At 38.3% G+C, this 19148-nt stretch overlaps 1 pseudogene; it reads left to right on the forward strand.

The window, feature by feature from the left end:
- The first annotated feature begins 1431 nt into the window (after positions 1 to 1431).
- Positions 1432 to 3331, forward strand: LOC140506666 (N(6)-adenosine-methyltransferase catalytic subunit METTL3 pseudogene; annotated as a pseudogene).
- Positions 3332 to 19148: the final 15817 nt, after the last annotated feature.

A 19148-nucleotide genomic window follows, 5' to 3' on the forward strand; every position in this document is an offset into this window, starting at 1 on the left:
AAATATTTAAGGAATCCACAGAACACCGCCTGAAAGAGATCCAAAAAGAGAAACTCCTAGGAACATTGTGGCCAAATTCCAGAGATCCCAGGTCAAGGAGAAAATATTGCAAGCAGCTAGAAAGAAACAATTCAAGTATTGTGGAAATACAATCAGGATAACACAAGATCTAGCACCCTCTACATTAAGGGATCGAAGGGCATGGAATAGGATATTCCAGAAGTCAAAGGAACTAGGACTAAAACCAAGAATCACCTACCCAGCAAAACTGAGTATAATACTTCAGGGGAAAAATTGGTCTTTTAATGAAATAGAGGATTTTCAAGCATTCTTGACGAAAAGACCAGAGCTGAAAAGAAGATTTGACTTTCAAACACAAGAATGAAGAGAACCATGAAAAGGTGAACAGCAAAGAGAAGTCATAAGGGACTTACTAAAGTTGAACTGTTTACATTCCTACATGGAAAGACAATATTTGTAACTCTTGAAACTTTTTTCAGTGCCTGGGTAGTTGGTCGGATTACACACGCACACATACATAGAGACAGAGTGCACAGAGTGAATTGAAGAGGATGGGATCATATCTTTAAAAAAAATGAATATGAAATCAAACAGTGAAAGAGAAATATATTGGGAGGAGAAAGGGAGAAATTGAATGGGGCAAATTATCTCTCATAAAAGAGGCAAGCAAAAGACTCATTAGTGGAGGGATAAAGAGGGGAGGTGAGAGAAAAACATGAAGTCTACTCTCATCACATTCCACTAAAGGAAAGAATAAAATGCACACTCATTTTGGTAGGAAAACCTATCTCACAATACAGGAAAGTGGGGGAGAAGGGGACAAGCAGGGTGGGGGGGATGATAGAAGGGAGGGCATGGGGAGGAGAGTGCAATTCGAGGTCAACACTCATGGGGAGGGATAGGATCAAAAGAGAATAGAAGTAATGGGGGACAGGATAGGATGGAGGGAAATATAGTTAGTCCTATACAACACAACTATTATGGAAGTCATTTACAAAACTACACAAATTTGGCCTATATTGAATGGCTTGCCTTCCAAAGGGAAGGGGTGGAGAGGGAGGGAGGTAAAGAAGTTGGAACTCAAAGTGTTAGGATCAACTGTAATGTTCTTGCCACTAGGAAATAAGAAATACAGGTAAAGGGGTATAGAAAGCTATCTGGCCCTACAGGACAAAAGAGAAGATGGAGACAAGGGCAGAGAGGGATGATAGAAGAGAGAGCAGACTGGTCATAGGGGCAATTAGAATGCTTGGTGTTTGGGTGGGGGAAGGGATAAAAGGGGAGAAAATTTGTAACCCAAAATTTTGTGAAAATGAATGTTGCCCGGTGTCCATGTGAAGTTTCCCCGCCGCCCTCCCGCTGCGGGCAGCCCTGGCCGGGGAGGAGGCGCAGGGGCGGCCGCAGCTTCGCCGCCCCGGTCCCGAAGATGTCCGACACGTGGAGCTCCATCCAGGCCAACAAGAAGCAGCTGGACTCGCTGCGGGAGCGGCTGCAGCGGCGGCGGAAGCAGGACTCAGGCCACCTCGATCCTCGGAACCCAGAAGCAGTGCTTTCACCAACGTTTCGCAGTGACAGTCCAGTGCCTATGACACCCACCTCAAGTGGCCCTAAACCCAGTACTGCTTCAGGAACTCCAGAGCTCGCCACAGACCCTGAGCTGGAGAAGAAGTTATTACACCACCTCTCAGACCTGGCGCTGACACTACCCACTGATGCTGTGTCCATCCGCCTTGCCATCTCTACGCCAGATGCCCCTGCAACACAAGATGGGGTGGAAAGCCTTCTCCAGAAGTTTGCAGCACAAGAGTTGATTGAAGTAAAGCGAGGCCTTCTTCAAGATGATGCGCACCCCACCCTGGTTACCTATGCTGACCATTCCAAGCTCTCAGCCATGATGGGGGCTGTGGCAGAGAAGAAGAGCCTTGGGGAGGTGGCAGGGGCCAGCACAGGGCAGAAGCGGCGGGCAGAGCAAGACCCTACCACAGCTACTACGTTTGCCAGCTCCTCAGCCTCTGGTCTGGCCTCCTCAGCCTCTGAGCCAGCCAAAGAGCCAGCCAAAAAGTCACGGAAACATGCTGCTTCCGATGTAGATCTGGAAATTGAGAGTCTCTTGAATCAACAGTCTACCAAGGAGCAGCAGAGCAAGAAGGTAAGTCAAGAGATTTTGGAGCTGCTAAATACAACAACAGCCAAGGAACAGTCCATTGTGGAGAAGTTCCGCTCAAGAGGACGGGCCCAGGTACAAGAGTTCTGTGACTATGGCACCAAAGAAGAGTGCATGAAGGCTAGTGATGCTGACCGACCTTGCCGCAAGTTGCATTTCAGGCGAATCATCAATAAACATACAGATGAATGATTAGGTGACTGTTCCTTCCTCAACACCTGCTTCCACATGGACACTTGCAAGTATGTACATTATGAGATTGATGCCTGCATAGATGCTGAAGCCCCTGGCGGCTCGGACCACCCCCCTAGTCAGGAACTGGCCCTTACACAAGGTGTTGGTACCGACTCCAGCGTGGATCGACTCTTCCCACCCCAGTGGATCTGTTGTGATATCCGCTACTTGGATGTGAGCATCTTGGGGAAGTTTGCAGTGGTAATGGCTGACCCACCCTGGGATATTCACATGGAGTTGCCATATGGTACCCTAACAGATGATGAGATGCGAAGACTCAACATCCCAGTGCTTCAGGATGATGGCTTTCTCTTTCTCTGGGTCACAGGCAGAGCCATGGAGCTGGGCAGAGAATGTCTGAACCTCTGGGGGTATGAACGGGTAGATGAGATTATCTGGGTGAAAACAAATCAGTTGCAACGTATCATCCGAACAGGGCGCACAGGCCACTGGCTAAACCATGGGAAGGAGCATTGTTTGGTTGGTGTCAAGGGAAATCCTCAGGGCTTCAACCGAGGCCTAGATTGTGAAGTGATTGTAGCTGAGGTTCGCTCCACCAGCCACAAACCAGATGAAATCTATGGAATGATAGAGAGGCTATCCCCTGGGACCCGCAAAATTGAGTTATTTGGACGACCACACAATGTACAGCCCAACTGGATCACCCTTGGGAACCAACTTGATGGGATTCACCTGCTTGATCCAGATGTGGTTGCCAGGTTCAAGCAACGGTATCCTGATGGCATTATCTCCAAACCTAAGAATATGTAGAAGTACTTTCTTCTCCTGGATAGTTAAGCAGCCCTACAAATGTCTGCTGTAATTACTGCCTTGTGGACCGAAACAGACTTCTTTTGGGGAAGGAAGGGGGAAGGGATATCTTTTTAAATAAAATAGGACTGCAAAATTCTATGTATGGGCTACAGCCATAATTAGTAACTAATAATACATATAGAATATAGAAAAGGAGCCAACACCAGCGTTTACTCTACTGTACTTTTTTTTCAGAATGGTTAACAAGTGAAAACATACCACTGGATTACTTAACCTGGCCTTTATTTAAGGACCAGGAAGTTTAGGGTATGCAGGGCTGGTTTACCCTCTAACTTAAACAAGAATCTCCTCCCTTGGAAACACATGTAGACAAGCAGTTTGTCAAACACTAGCGTTCACAGCCTCTAATAATTAGAGACAATTTTACTAGGAGAAGGCATCAGTCTGCCCTTCACTCACCTATGACCTGAGATAACAAATCAGGTAAGGACAGGTTGCCAAAAAAAAAAAAAAAAAAAAAAGCTTGAAATATTTTGTTTACAAATCGTATGGGAGAAAAACGAATGTATAGAGACCATAGAGCCATGTTTCTTCCTAAGACATGAAAATCAGTACAAATGTAAACATGTTGTTTTTCTCTGAGGTTCAGAGCTGTGTATTTTCTCTATTATTTTAATTATCTTTCAGGCAAGTCTTTTGAAAATTATACCAACAATTTTTTTCTTAAAAAGAATCAAACAACTCCCCTACTCCCACATCCCCATGTTCTGTCTCACTCCCCCAACTCCTTTGCTGTCATCACTGGGCCCTCTGCTTGTACTTGAATGCAGGCCCAGGTTTCAGCAACCACAGGGGCCTTCCTCCAAAGCCTGGCCCCTATCCAAGAAAAGAAAAGGGAAGAAGCACGGAGGGCCATTATTAACTGGAATCAGGCACCACCAGAAGCCCAGCTTGTGTTTCATATACAGGCTGATAAGTTTTCACTGGCTTGGGAGATGGGATGGGCTATTTCACAAACACCACTGTGCTTGAATTTCTGGATGCCACCCAGGCCAGGAATACATCCCTAAAGGGGGAGAGAGGAAAAAAAAACACCCAGAATTACATTACAAAATTCTCTTAAATTCTCCCATGAATGAATAAGATCCCAAGTATTTCCCCAACAGTGTGAGTTCCAATGAATATTCCCCAAGAGATGTACAAAATAGGCTTAAAAGTTAGAATCAAAGTATAACAGAGCCCAGGACCTACTATCCCCATTGTGCCATACCAAAGGAGGTTTGAGCCATGGAACCAGCAGTATCCTTGGTACTTCTACTTACCTGACATAAGCGAGTACGAATTTACTCTATTAAATTTTTGTCATAGGTAAGGTGGTAAGAATTCAAGAAACTATAGATTCTTTAAAAGGAAATAGTTGTATATGAAATTTGCTCCTGATATTCTCATTGTAAACTGGCTTGTGCATGAACTCAATAGGAAGACATTTTGCTGGAAATTGAGGCTCTGGATATTTGTTTCAACCTCTGATGTAGTGGAAAAAAACATTGGCTGTAAAGTCAGACAACCTGTGTTCAGATGCCCCTTTGCAGCTTGCTTATTACTACCTGTGTGACTGAAATATTAATGTGTTACTTGTAAAAGCAGACCTGAAAACATTTTAAATCTTAAAATAAATCAATAATAGTGCAAAAAAAAAAAAAAAAAAGAAAATGAATGTTAAAAGTTAAATAAATAAATTTAATTTAAAAAAAATGGGAAAGGGTCCCACATGTACAAAAATATTTATAGCAGCGTTTTTGTGGTGGCCAACTGGAAATCAAGGGGACACCCAACAATAGGGGAATGGCTGAATAAATTGTGGTATATGAATGCAATGGAATACCTTTGTGCTATAAGAAATGATGAACAGGAAGACTTCAGAGAGGCCTGGAAGGACTATATGAACCGATGCTGAGTGAAAGGGGCAGAACCAGGAGAACTTTGTGCACAGCAACAACCACAGTGTGAAAGGGATTTTTCTGGTAGAATTAGTGCTTCATTGCAATACAGGGGCTTAAATAATTCCCAATGGTCTCTTGAGGCAAAGTGCCTTCCACATCCAGGGAAAAAACTATGGAATTCGATCGCAGAATGGAGCAGATCATTTTCTTTTGTATTATGTTTTGGTTTGTTTTGTGATTTCTCTCATTCATTTTGATTCTTCTGTGAAACATGACTAGGGTGGGGATGTATTTGGTAGGAACGTATGTGTAGAACCTATATAAAACTATGCCATCTCGTGGAGGGAGTGGGAAAGTAGGGGGAACGGGGGGAGGGAGGGGAAAAATCTAAGATATACAGAAGTGATTGTGGAACACAGAAAACAAATAAAACTTTTAAAAAAGCTATTAGTAGATCTTAATCAGTACTAAGTGAAGTGAAATAATAAAGAATAAATTTAAAATGAGGAATAAAATTCATTTACCTATCAAAAAAAAAAAGGAAGTAACTGATGATTTTTCTCAACAGAAGGCAGTTGATATTTTAAGTCACTTCATCCAAAAAATGGAAGAATCATTAGTATCTTGGACGGTCAGAATCAGTGATGAAGTAACATCAATGGAGTAACAATAAGTAACATAGATTGTTTGAAATTCATAGGTATTCATAGGTATAGTTAGAATCCTTTGTACAACAAGTTTTTAGGGATTGCCATATTCATGGAGACAATAATGGGACTGATTTGTTAACTGTAGAGCTTTAGCTGCCAGGGGATGCAATAAGCAGTATCCCACTATCTCTATGTGGCCTGGTGGACATAGATCTTGATGTTCACTTAGAGACTGTATGAGAAAGTTAAAGAAAGAGGTAATGAAAATGGTAATGATGGTCTGAGACACCAGTACTTATCATAGCACTCCCTTAACAGTTTTTCATAGGAATATAATAGTGAGGGCTGCTCCTCTTGTTTATAAGCACCTAATTCTGACTCTACCAATTGGAAATAGCACACCCTCTTTCAGAGGTGCTGGATAATATTTACAGTTAAATGATTTCTGGGAATGGGGAAAAGATAAATTTCCTCAAAAGAGAAGAGGAAATACCAGCAGACTCAAAGTCAGAATATATTAATGAGGAAAGAATCGTTTGCTGTTTTATTAAGAGCAGGGAAAGATTTTGGAAGAATAGATCGTATTCCAACTAATGAACTATATAATATGTTTGGAGAAACTCGACCTGATATTAGATGGTATAGGGAAGTAAGAAATGCCCCTACAGATCCTCCTGAATCATGTCCAAGTTTGTCACACCTGAAGGGAAAATAGGAAATTGCCCAAGCCCCAGCTCAGATTAAAGAAATATGCAGATGGGATTTCAGAATTCATATCAGTTTAACCATATATTGAAAAAATGGATTAACTACTGTAACTAGGGCATTAATAGATATTGGGTCAGAGGCCTCCCTAATATGTGGAAACCCTGGCAAATTTAAATATGGAACTCCTATTACCATCACAAGCCTGGGAGGGGCTGAAATATCAGTCAGACAAATTAAACTAATGATAAAAATTGGACAATTACCTAGGAAAGCATATACCATGGTAATTGTGCCCATTCCTCAATACATCATTGGAATAGATATATTGAGAGGTAAGACTTTAAATTTACCTGAGCATGGATACCAACTTGCAGTAAGGAAGATAGGAATTAATACAGTTTTAGTGGCGGAAATTAGGCATAGACCCATACCTGACACCATACACAAGAATAAAGTCCAAATGGGTACATGATTTAGGTATAAAGATTGATACCATGAATAAACTGGAGAAGCAAGGAATAGTGTATTTATCAGATCTATGGAGAAGGGAAGAATTCTTTACTAAAGGAGAGATAGAATGCATTATGAAATGCAAAATGGATAACTTTGAGTACATTAAACTGAGAAGTTTTTGCCCAACCAAACCCAATGCAACCAAAATCCGGAGGGATGTAGTAAATTGGGAAAAAAATTTTACAGCTAAGCTCGGGGATAAAGGCCTCATTTCTAGAATATATAGAGAACTGACCCAAATGTATAATCATACAAGTCATTCCCCAATTGATAAATGGTCAAAGGATATGAACAAGCAATTTTCAGAGGAAGAAATTAAAGCTATCTATAATCATATGAAAAAATGCTCTAAATCACTATTGGTTAGAGAGATGCAAATCAAAACAACTCTGAGGTACCACATCACACCTATAAGATTGGCAAACATGACAGAACAAGAAAATGATAAATGCTGGAGAGGATGTGGGAGAGTTGGAACACTAATTCATTGTTGGTGGAGCTGTGAGTGCATCCAACCATTCTGGAGAGCAATTTGGAACTATGCCCAAAGGGCTACAAAAATGTGCATACCCTTTGACCCAGCAATATCGCTACTAGGACTATATCCCCAAGAGATCATAAAAATGGGAAAGGGTCCCACATGTACAAAAATATTTATAGCAGCACTCTATGTAGTTGCCAAAAACTGGAAGTCAAGGGGATGTCCATCAATTGGGGAATGGCTGAATAAATTATGGTATATGAATGTAATGGAGTACTGTTGTGCCATAAGAAATGATGAACAAGAAGACTTCAGAGAGGCCTGGAAGGACTTATATGACCTGATGCTGAGTGAAAGGAGCAGAACCAGGAGAACTTTATGCACAGCAACAACCACAGTGTGTGAGAGTTTTTTCTGGTAGACTTAGATTTTTGTAATAACACAAGAACTTCTGAAAAAAAAAAAAAATCCCAATGGTGGACCTCAAGGCAAAATGCCTTCCACACTCAGAGAGAGAAATATGGAAGTCACTCACATAATGTAGCAGATCATGTCTGTGTATGTGTATCTGTTTGTGTATCATGTTCTGATTTGTTATACGGATTCTTTCATTTATCTTAGTCTGACTACATAGCATGACTATAGTGAAAATATACTCAATAGGAAAGTATATGTAGAATCTATACAGAATTGTATGCAGTCGTGGGGAGGGAGGGAGGTAGTGGGGGGTGGGTGGGGAGGGATAAAATCGCAATTGTATGGCAGTGATTGTTAAACATTAAAAAAATAAAAAAATAAAAAAATAAAAAATAAAAAATACAGTTTTAGTTGGCAAAATATAGATGAACACGATTACTTTACCTGAACCTTCTGAAGTAATTATTTTAAAGCAGTATCATGTGCCAGCTGGGCAAAATGAAATTACCAATACAATAAAGGAGTATGTCAAGACAGGAATGTTAGTCCCTACAACCACTTGATGGAACAATCCTATCTGTCCAGTGCAAAAGTCAGATGAGACATAGAGGACAATAGTGGATTATAGACAACTGAATAAGGTGACCCTCTCCTTGTATATTGCTCTTCCAGATACTGTTATCTTAATAGAAAGAATCCAGCAACATGATGGGATTTGGTCCACAGTTATTGATTTAACCAATCTTTCTTTACGATTCTAAACAATGAGACCAATACACTTTCACTTGACAGGGAAGACAATATACTTTTACCCACTTGCCACAAGGATATCTGCGTACCCCTACTATTTGTCATAGGGTTGTGGCTTAATATTTAGATAAATTAGAACTACTTAGTATATAGCTTACCCACTACATAGATGATATTATGATACAGGGAAAAAATGTAAAAGAGGTGGGAAAGAGTTTGACTCTTTTAATTGAACATATGAAAAACAAAGGGTGCTAAGCTAACCTTGCTGATCAAGGATCAGCTGAAACAGTAAAATTTAAGTAACAGCTTCAGAATTTTCCTGTTTCTACCAATAAGAAAGAGGTCTAAAAGTTTATAGGATTATTTGGATATTGGAGACATCACATTCTGCATTTGAGACAGATTTTGAAACCCTGATATAAAATTGCTTAAGAATTTGATTGGGAAGCTGGACAGAGTAAAACTTTTGAAGAAGCCAAAGCTGCTATATAGTTAACCCTAGATTTATGACCTATGCAAAGTGGCCCAGTGGATTTACAAGTAACTGTACAGGATGAATATGCAAACTGGAGTTTACAGCAAAAACAACCAAGCCAAAATATGCTCTCAGGATTTTGGTCTAGGAAACTCCCTTCATCTGGAGTTCAATATACCCCTTTTGAAAAGCAGTTGTTGGTTGATAGAGACTGAACAACTGACTCTGGACCATCAAGTAACATTTAGGCTTGGAATCCCGATTATGACCTGGATAATAAGTAATCCAGCCTCCCACAGAATTAGACATACACAAGAGGCTAGCATAATTAAATTGAAATGGTACATTCAAAACAGATCTAAAACAGGAAAAAAAGTGGAGTTTCTGCTTTATATGAATCTATATCAATCATACATACTGAGGGAAATGATACATCCCCTAAACCAAAGCAATAGTTGGTACTGTCCTTGGTAAAATGGAATTAGAGACATGATGGATTAACTGAAGAACAAAAGAAACATGAATGGTTTACTGATGGCACAGCAAAATATTTTGGCCATAAAATACATTGGAAAGTCATAGGCTATAACCCATGTACTAGGTGGACTTTAGAAAGTACTGGGAGAGGTGGAAGTAGTCAATATGTGAACTGATGGCAGTTACGTCAAGTTATCAAAACAGAACAAGGAGGACAATGTCATATATTCACTGATTCATGGATGGTAGTTAATGGGTTAGCTACTGGAAAATTCATGGCAAATAAGTCTGGAGCAAAGAGTTATGGAAATATGTATGGGATGTGTCTTTGGTTACTAATTTGTGAGTTTTTCACGCAGATGTTCACATGGCCCTCACTAGGTTAGACTGTGAGTGTAATGCACATGCTGATAGACTAGCAAAGATTGCTACTCAACATTTTGTCCCCACTCTGAAACAAACTGATGATCCAGTACTAGCAAAATGGATCCATCAAATGGCTGGCCATTTAAGGATCCAGGTCACACACCAATGGGCACAAGATAGAGGTATTAGTACTTGATTCATTTTTAAAACAGGTAGCAGAGGAATATCATATATGTCAACTGGAAAAGGAACAAACTGTTCCTCGAGTAGTAATTCGAAAGTAACTGCAAGAGGAAAAATCCCAGCACAAATTTGGCAAATAGATTATATTGGACCCCTACCACCAAGATAAAGGATGCAAATTTATATGTACTTGCTGACACCTATTCAGGTATACTACTGGCCTATCTCTATAAGAATGTGACCCAGAAAAAAACAACTACAATACAGATCCAAACTGACAATAGGTCACATTTCAAAGATAATTAAATGAAGAGATATTGTATATTAAACAACATAGAATGAATATATCGTATTCCATATTATCCACAAGGGTCTGGGTTAATTGAAAGAATGAATGAATTATTGCAAGAACAGTTAAGAAAGTTATGTTCTGACCATTCTTATCAACATTGGAAAGATAATTTGTTCACTGCTTTACATAATTTGAATAGTAGACCGTTGGGAGAATGTATACCTCTAGCCAAAATCTAGTCCCCAAATCTGCAAAGTAGAAAACAGTCAACACATAAGATCCTAAATATTGAGTATTAGACTGTGAGACAAGATATCCCAGCACCATATCCAAGAATGACTGGTTCAACAGGGTATGATTTACATTATTTAGAGGACTTTTGGTTGGATGGAAAATCTCTACTGGAATGTATATGAGAATCCCTAAAAATCATTTTGGACAGATATTACCTAAATCAAGATTAGCAGTTCAAGGAATACATGTATTGGCTGGAGTAATAAATTCTAATTATCAAGGAGAAATTATTGTGATATTCCAAAATTTTGGTGAAGAAACTTTAAAATTTTGTAAAAATGATAGAATAGTTCAAGTGATTTTTATTCCTTATGAAACAATACCCCCTTGTGAAACCTGACCTTTCTTCCAAAATAACTATCAGAGGAACTGAAGGGTTGGGTTCTACTGACAGAACAAAATTGGGAGCTACAGTATGAGTAAAACAGAAGCCAGATGATGTTCCAAAGGCAGCAGAAATTACAGCACATGGGAAAGATAATACAGTAACTGTTGTTTATTTGGGAGAAGATGATTGCCAAATTGTGCCCTTAACTCATATATTTTACCATGAATGAGACTATGATAGTGGATTCATGGACTCCAGAAGTATGGCTGATGGTATATCTATCCTGCTTCTGGTTATTGTCTCCTTATTCTTTTTGGTTTTTGTCTATTCAACTTGTTTGTTAGATTTGTTTCCCACAGGCTTAGTGCCTTCCACTTGTAGATGACTGACTGTTTAAACTGGATGGCACTCTCTGCCCAAGACTATGACACATCACCCCTGGACCTGGCCTTGACCAAGCTGCACATACTGACCACTCAAGCAGGGCCTCATGAGGCAGGGACAGTTCTATGCCCTATCTCATCAGGAAGTAATTTTATAGAAGAAGAGACATTTGCCTCCTACCCCATGGAATTTTGGGTCCTATTCATTTGAGGGGAGAATGACAGGGTGCTTGTGCTCAAGCCCCCACCCTGAGATATTGTTTTGTGTGTTTATTTTGTGTTATTCTTGTTATATTGTCATGAAGTTATGTCGATACCCATTACCCACAAACTCCCATTAATGGACACACAAGATCTTGGGGCTGGATGAAATCATATGGAAATTTGAAGATCTTCCCTGCGCCTTAATAGGTCCATGTGAGCTGCTTTGGGCTTTGGCCCATCCCACAATCTGAGTCACATGGAGCCAATGGTGGGAGGAGCTTGTTGAATGGGTGAAACAGGAAGGGTGCAGCAAAAAGGGAAAGTGAGGGGAAACTGAGAGAGACAGCAGGCAGAACAGAGCACACCTACTGAGAGTGAGACATGGAGTGATTTTGCCTAAGGAAGCATGTTTGTGGGAAAACCTGATGGAGGCCTGATAGGAGATGCCTGTGCTCCCTGCATTGATAATGTGTATAGATTTCTTTGTTACTGTGATGGATTTGGCTTTCTTGTGTTTGAATAAATGTCTTAGTTTGTTCTTTGTGGAAGTAAGTTTATATTTTGCTAATTTACCCTGGAAATACACATGCGTATCCATAGGAGCTGCTTGTAGGTATCACATTTGTGTTACACAGACCCAGAACTATATCCACTGAGTCACCTAGATGCCTCTTATTAAAATTTTTTTAAAAATCAATTAGTTGTATAAAATTCTTTCTAAAATATTATATCCTTTTCAATTTATGCTGAACACATTTTTCCTGGTGACTGCATCACTCACTCTGATTAAGATCAATTATTTTTATTAATCAAATATATATATACATAATGCTCTAAGGAGCTACTGAAGTGTTTAGAACTGTTTGGTTCTACTCTGAAGAGTCTTAATTGCATCACTTTTTGAATTTTTATTATGTTTTTTACTAATTTGTACATTTTTTCTATCATCCCTTTGTTAACTACCACTTCTTGGTATTGTTGTTATCAATGATTTAATCCCTCATTTTAATTGGTAAATCAACTGGAAAGTCCAATAAACTGGAATGTTACAATTGAATATAAAATAAGAGTAAATAAACATAAGTGTTTTATGATAGCTATTTCAATATTCATAAACTTCTTTTTGAAGATCTTTTTCACTCATTTCCAGGTTTTTGGTCATGTTCTTCCTAAGGGAACTCACTAGGAATTTGAATTCCACTAAAGAATGTATTGATTATAAAAAAAATTGCCTAATGATTCTCAGAAAAGGGAAGATAATTATATCACCTCTATAAAAGTCACTAACATAGTGCTTTCTTTGACACAGATCTGTGAGGAAGATAGTATGAGTCATCTTATCTCCATTTTTCAGATGAAGAAACATCATACCTATAAACTACACCTTGAAAATTATTTTGCTAAGATTTGAATTCAGATCTTCTCACTCAGAAATGTGATTTCACAGTCCTTGAAACATCCAAATAAGTACAAATTTAACTTCACCTACAAAGCAAGTTGGGGAAATTCCCACAATAATCAACTTCCCCTAAATAATAGGTGGGTCACTCTGTCTCTGTCTCTGTCTGTCTGTCTGTCTGTCTGTCTGTCTCTCTCTCTCTCTCTCTCTCTCTTCTCTCTCTCTCTCTCTCTCTCTCTCTCTCTCTCTCTCTCTCTCTCTCTCTCTCTCTCTCTCTCTCTCTCCCTCTCTCTCTCTCCCCCTCTCTCACTCACTCACCTTTAAATACCAAAACCACATAGTAATCAATTAGAAAATTTATTAAGTGCCTAATAAGGAGAACATTGTACTAGATATTGAAGAAAATACAAAGTTTAGCTTGTTTAGATAAGATATAATTCCTGTTCTCATTGTTTAAAATATAGTTCAGGAGTTCTTGACCTAGGGTCCATAGTCACCTAACAGACCTGTCAACAGATTCTCAGGGTTCTTTGAATTTGTGTGAAAAAATTACATCTTTATTTCAATGTAATCAGTTTCCTTGGCAATCTTTTATATTTCAATGAATTTAAACACATTATTGGAGGTGGTCCATTGGCTTTGCCAGAGGCTTAATAGCACAAAAAGCTTACACAGACCAAGACTAGTAGCAGGATAATGGAAAGAATGCTACATTTGGAATCCTGGAACCTGGATTCAAATCCTGACTCTGTCACTTATTACCTATATGACCCTAGGCAAGTCACTTAACCTCAAGGTTACATTATGTGGCCTCTGAAGTGCCTTCCATCTGAAGCTCTATAAACCTTTAAGACACTAACATTTCAACATATGCATTATACAACTTCATTTCAACTAAAGAACCAACCAAATGAGAGGCCATTACTAATTGGCAGGCAAGGAAGTCAAGGTTGTATTTGACTTGGTTATTAAAGGAAGTACAAGATAATAATGATGCAAGAAAAAGCTAGAGGGAAGACTGGCTAAGTAGCTGAGAAATAGTTTGAGTAAAGGTGTAGAAGAAGGTGAATGGAATGCATTTGAGAGGGTAAAGAAGTCCAGTTTGCTAGCGCATAAGGTGTGTGGAAGGAAGATATGTGAAATAAAGCTGTAAAGATAGGACAGCACTTGAACATGGAGGTGTCTGAATGACAAGCTAAGGAAACTGATCATTATTTAGCAGACAACAGAGAACCACTGAAGTTTTTTATCCCACAGATTTTTCAATTGTTAAATTGAAAATATATTCTGTAATAAGACACATGCCTAATAAAGTTTTTGTTCTTCTCTAAGTGTTAGTAAAGATGTTGGAATGTGTGAAGGTAGTATGGCACGATGGAAGGCATGCTAGATTTTTGAGGCAGAGAATTTGGGTTCCAGCCTCAGCTCTGCTACTTCTCCCCTGTGAGACCTTGGGTAACTCCCTTATCCTCTCCTCATCTAAAAAATTAGAAGTTTGGACCAGACAGTCTCTATGGCCCCTTATAACCCTAAATCTACAATCCTATGAATAGCTCAAGAAGACAGTCACAGTTTTTCATAACTAAATTTCTAGATATGAATGTCTAATTTACCATGTTCTTCATAGGACCAAGTACACATGTGTTAAGGTTTTTATTTTAATGGTGTTCTTTTAAGGCTCATACATATGACATTCTCATTAGACTTGTTCTTAACTTTTTATTACTGTGATTATTATTAATTTAAATATTATCTCTGTTCAATGTGGCCCTTCTATGACCTCCTTCTCCCAGATCTTCCCTCTACTCCCTAGAGTGGGTCACGATGAGAAAACTTTGGAGGCCAGCTTCCAGCCATCTATAATTCATCCTTCAAGAGTCTTTTAATTAGCTGCTAAACTAGGAGATCTATTGTTTCATAGTGCCATACTGAGTAGAAGAAAAGGTAGTAGACTTCTGGTGACAGTTTTATCCAGACTCCCAGGTGACAGTTTTTGATTTCACAGAAGGCTAAGGAAAGACGGCCCTTTATTACTCCAAAAAAGAAAATGGTAATGAAGTTCACCCCTGTCCACAATGATCATGGTCTGAATGAAGCAACTTCTCACTTATTTCTTTCCATTAGCACTGGCCCTAGAATCATTAAAAGATTTGAACAGATTTTAAGGATAGCATCTAGCATTTTGTCCTCTCCCAGTATCTGAGCATCAGGAGTCAGAGACTGCCAAGAAAGCAGCTAGAATAGGCTTTCACTAAGAAAAGGGTAAGCATTGGGGAGATACCACCAGAAAGAACAGATGTGGCCATTAGCTTTTGCAGTGCCAACTGAGGTGAAATGTAGCATGACTAACTATCAAACTTGCAAAAAAAAGTTTTATGTCCAAAAGGACTTGAATATTAGTCTCTTGATTTACTGTTCTATGATTGGTACAGTGTCTTTCACATAGTATATGTTTAACGAATGCAAGCTGATTATACTGGCACAAATAAGTTAGTGAATTCAAACCTAATCATTCTGTAATATGCTCCATGATTCCTTTATGCTTAGCTATTACCTTTTCTTTATGAGAATAAATAACCTATTTCAAACCTACCTGACTCTCATTTGTATATTGGGTACATTATTACTGCTCCTGGTTCTGGAAATTGCCTAATTTGGTGGGTCATAATTATTACTATAATTAATAATTTTCCATGAGATTCTAAAATGTGGGATGATGAGGCAAAGAATGCAAGAATAGGGAGCCTATTTCTCTTACTGAGAATTTAGAACCCTCAGCCCTACAAATGAGCAAACCACAATGATTACATAAAGAATGGAAATCATCAACCCTGTGGCCTGAATCAAGCTGTACCTCTGGTTTCTTTGTTAGATAATACAACATTGACACATCTAACTTTGTAATCTCTATACATGGTGAAATGGGCATAAACCAATCCATTAATGCCAGCCACACATTGTACTTAGAATTTACATGTGAAGTGTATTTTAGTAAAGCAAAAAAGGATACCCACTTTATTCTTTCTTAAGGTATATTTGCAATGAAGTGAACATTTACTTCCTTTTTTCTTACATTAGTCACACACTCAAACACACTACTATATACTATCAAGGTTAAAGATGATCCTGTAATATTTCATTCATTTCAAATCCTAAAATTTTACCAAATTAAAACTTTATCATACAACCCAAGCTATGAGGTATCAAATAGCAATGATGACACATATTTATGTAACACTTCAAGTTTTGCAAAATGGATTCCTCATAATGACCCTGTGAGATAGGCATAATAGATACCATTGTGCCCGTTTCGCAGATGAAAAGAAAAGCTATAAAACTGACTTACCAGTGATGAAACATAGCTAGTAAACATCTTAGACTAGATTTACACCCTGGACTTCTGACTCCAGTGTGGCACAGTAAACGCTTCTCATGATGGTCAAATAACTTTTATGCAATAAATTACAGGTAATTCATAGGTATGCTTTCCCCACAGTATGAATACAATGATTTCAATTAAGTAAAATCACTCAATATACTATATAATTACATTATTTCAAATCACTTTAACTGAGTACAAAAAGGTGTTGGGGAAATATGTCCCTTTTTTGGCATTAAAATCTGAGTTGTTCTGACAGTCTTCAAACAGATTGAGTTGGATACATTGGATGGTATTGGACATGATGGCATTAACTTGAGGGGGAAAAAGTAAAAACAACAGAATTAAATCCAGATTTCTTATACAAAATTGTAAAAAGTGCATCTTGTCGTGGGTGTGTATCTTCTGTGTTTCTTTTCATGATTTTTAGAACACTTGAAAAAATAAGTATAAGTCTAGAGTTTATAACTGAGTAAAAAATGAATGGCTTGAAAGTAATTCAATCTTCTCTGAATAGTTACAAAGGCAGTTTGGTATAACGGAAAAGGTCAGGGCTTCTAGTTAAAATGACATTAAGAAAGGTCATAGAGAAGTCCCAACTGCCCCATAAATTCCAACAAATAGCTGAAAATGGCTCCAGGAAGACCAAACACCTATGTAATATAAATAGAAGTAGAATAAGAATGGTCTAGTCAGTCCAAAATTACACACACACACACACACACACACACACACACACACACACACACACAGAGAGGATCAGAAGAGAGTAGAAGCTGGTGGACAAAGGAGTAGGACTAGGCAAGCCAGTTTCAGGTCATCAATAGGTAAAAGTAGCTGAGACCAAGACCCTATGGCAGGTCATGCTAGGGAGGACCACATAAACCCAAGGAATCACAAAGACTCTAGCAGAAGCTTGAAGAATGATATGAACTCTTACACATGGACCTAAGGACAGCTGACAGTCTGAAAAAGAGTGCCAGCTCTAGTAATAGGGTTCTTTTTCTAATATTTATTTTATTTTCAACTCAGAAAATAAAACAAGCATTTCTAAAACACAGTAGAGTAGAAAAGAGATTGTATGTGAAACTGTTACACACAACTTGCTATTCCTTTTAAATATATAATAAAGTTATCATGCAACTTTATTTTTCTTTCTTCCTTCCCCCTCCACCCTCAAGATGGCTATCATTAGTTACAAATATGTGTCTGACTTAAAAAATCTGGGTGAGCTTTTGTTGTTTCATTGATTTTAAAAAAGGAAAGATAGATGAGAGGAGGGAAAGAATATCCTACAGAAAAAATGAAAAAGGAAGTGAGATAAATTTAATATATCCTATAAATGAAGTACATGAAAAGAGAATTACAAACATGGAGGAAGGTATAGGGAGAGCAAACATCTCATGATCCTCCTCTTACAAAAAATGATACAAAGAAGAATACTGATCACATAAAGGATACAAGGATAATACAGGTGTGTTTAGGGACAGAGGAAGAAGATTTTTTCACAATTTATGTGAAAATTGAGGATGATCATTATGTTTCCTCTATCCTATATTCCCTGCTGCTTATCCTTGTCTCTCTCCTTTGATCCTATCCATTCTTAATAGTGCTTTGCTTCTGACTACTGTCTCTCCCAATCTTCCCTCTCTTCTACTAGCTTTCCTTCTGTTATTCCATTTCTCTCTCACTTTTGTGTAGGGTAAGTTTGATTTCTATGCCCAACTAATTTGTATGCTATTTCCTCTTTGAGTCAATTCCAATGAGACCGAAAGTAAAGCCCCCTCACTCATCCCCTTCTTCACCCCCACCCCTACCTCCGTGTTCCCTTTCTGTGTAAAAACTCAGGCCTCTTTTATGAGTGATAATTTATCTCATTATACCTCTCCATTCCCCTTCTCTTGGTCCTGTCCTCTTAATATTGTTTTTTTAGATACCATATCATTATAATCAACTCACACCCATGTCCTCTGTCTATGTATACTCCTTTTAACTGCCCTAATAATGATAAAGTTCTTAAGAGTAGTAAGTATCATCTTCCCCTGGAGAAATACAAATAGTTTAAACTTCTTGAATCACTTACGATTTCTCTTTTCTGTTTACATTTTTATGATTCACTTGAGTCTTGTATTTGAAAGTCAAATGTTTCATTCAGCACCATTCTTTTCATCAAGAATGCTTGAAAGTCCTCTATTTCATTGAATATCCATTTTCCCCCTGAAAATTTTCCCCAAAAAAATTGTACTCAGTTTTTCTGGGTAGGGGATTCTTGGTTGCAATCCTAGATCTTTTGCCCTCCAGAACACATATATTCTAAGCTTTCTGACCGTTTACTGTGGAAACTGTTAAATCTTATGTCATCTTCATTCTGGCTTGATGATAATTCTTTCTTTCAGGTGGTTTGAAATATTTTCTCCTTAACCTGGAAGCTCTGTGATTTGACTATAATATTCCTGAGAGTTTTCATCTTAGAATCTCTTTCAGGAAATGATCAGTAGATTCTTTCAATTTCTATTTTACCCTCTGGTTCTAGAATATAAGAGCAGTTTTCCTTGATAATTTATTTTTTCCTTGATAATTTCTTCAAAGATAATGTTGAGGCCTTTTTCTTTGATTGTGGCTTTCAGATAGTCCAATAAGATTTAAATTCTCTCTCCTGGATCTCTTTTTCAAGTCAGTTGTTTTCACAATGAAAAATTTCACATTATCT

The sequence above is a fragment of the Notamacropus eugenii genome, chromosome 5 (genome assembly GCF_028372415.1).
Source record: "Notamacropus eugenii isolate mMacEug1 chromosome 5, mMacEug1.pri_v2, whole genome shotgun sequence".
Lineage (NCBI taxonomy): Eukaryota > Metazoa > Chordata > Mammalia > Diprotodontia > Macropodidae > Notamacropus > Notamacropus eugenii.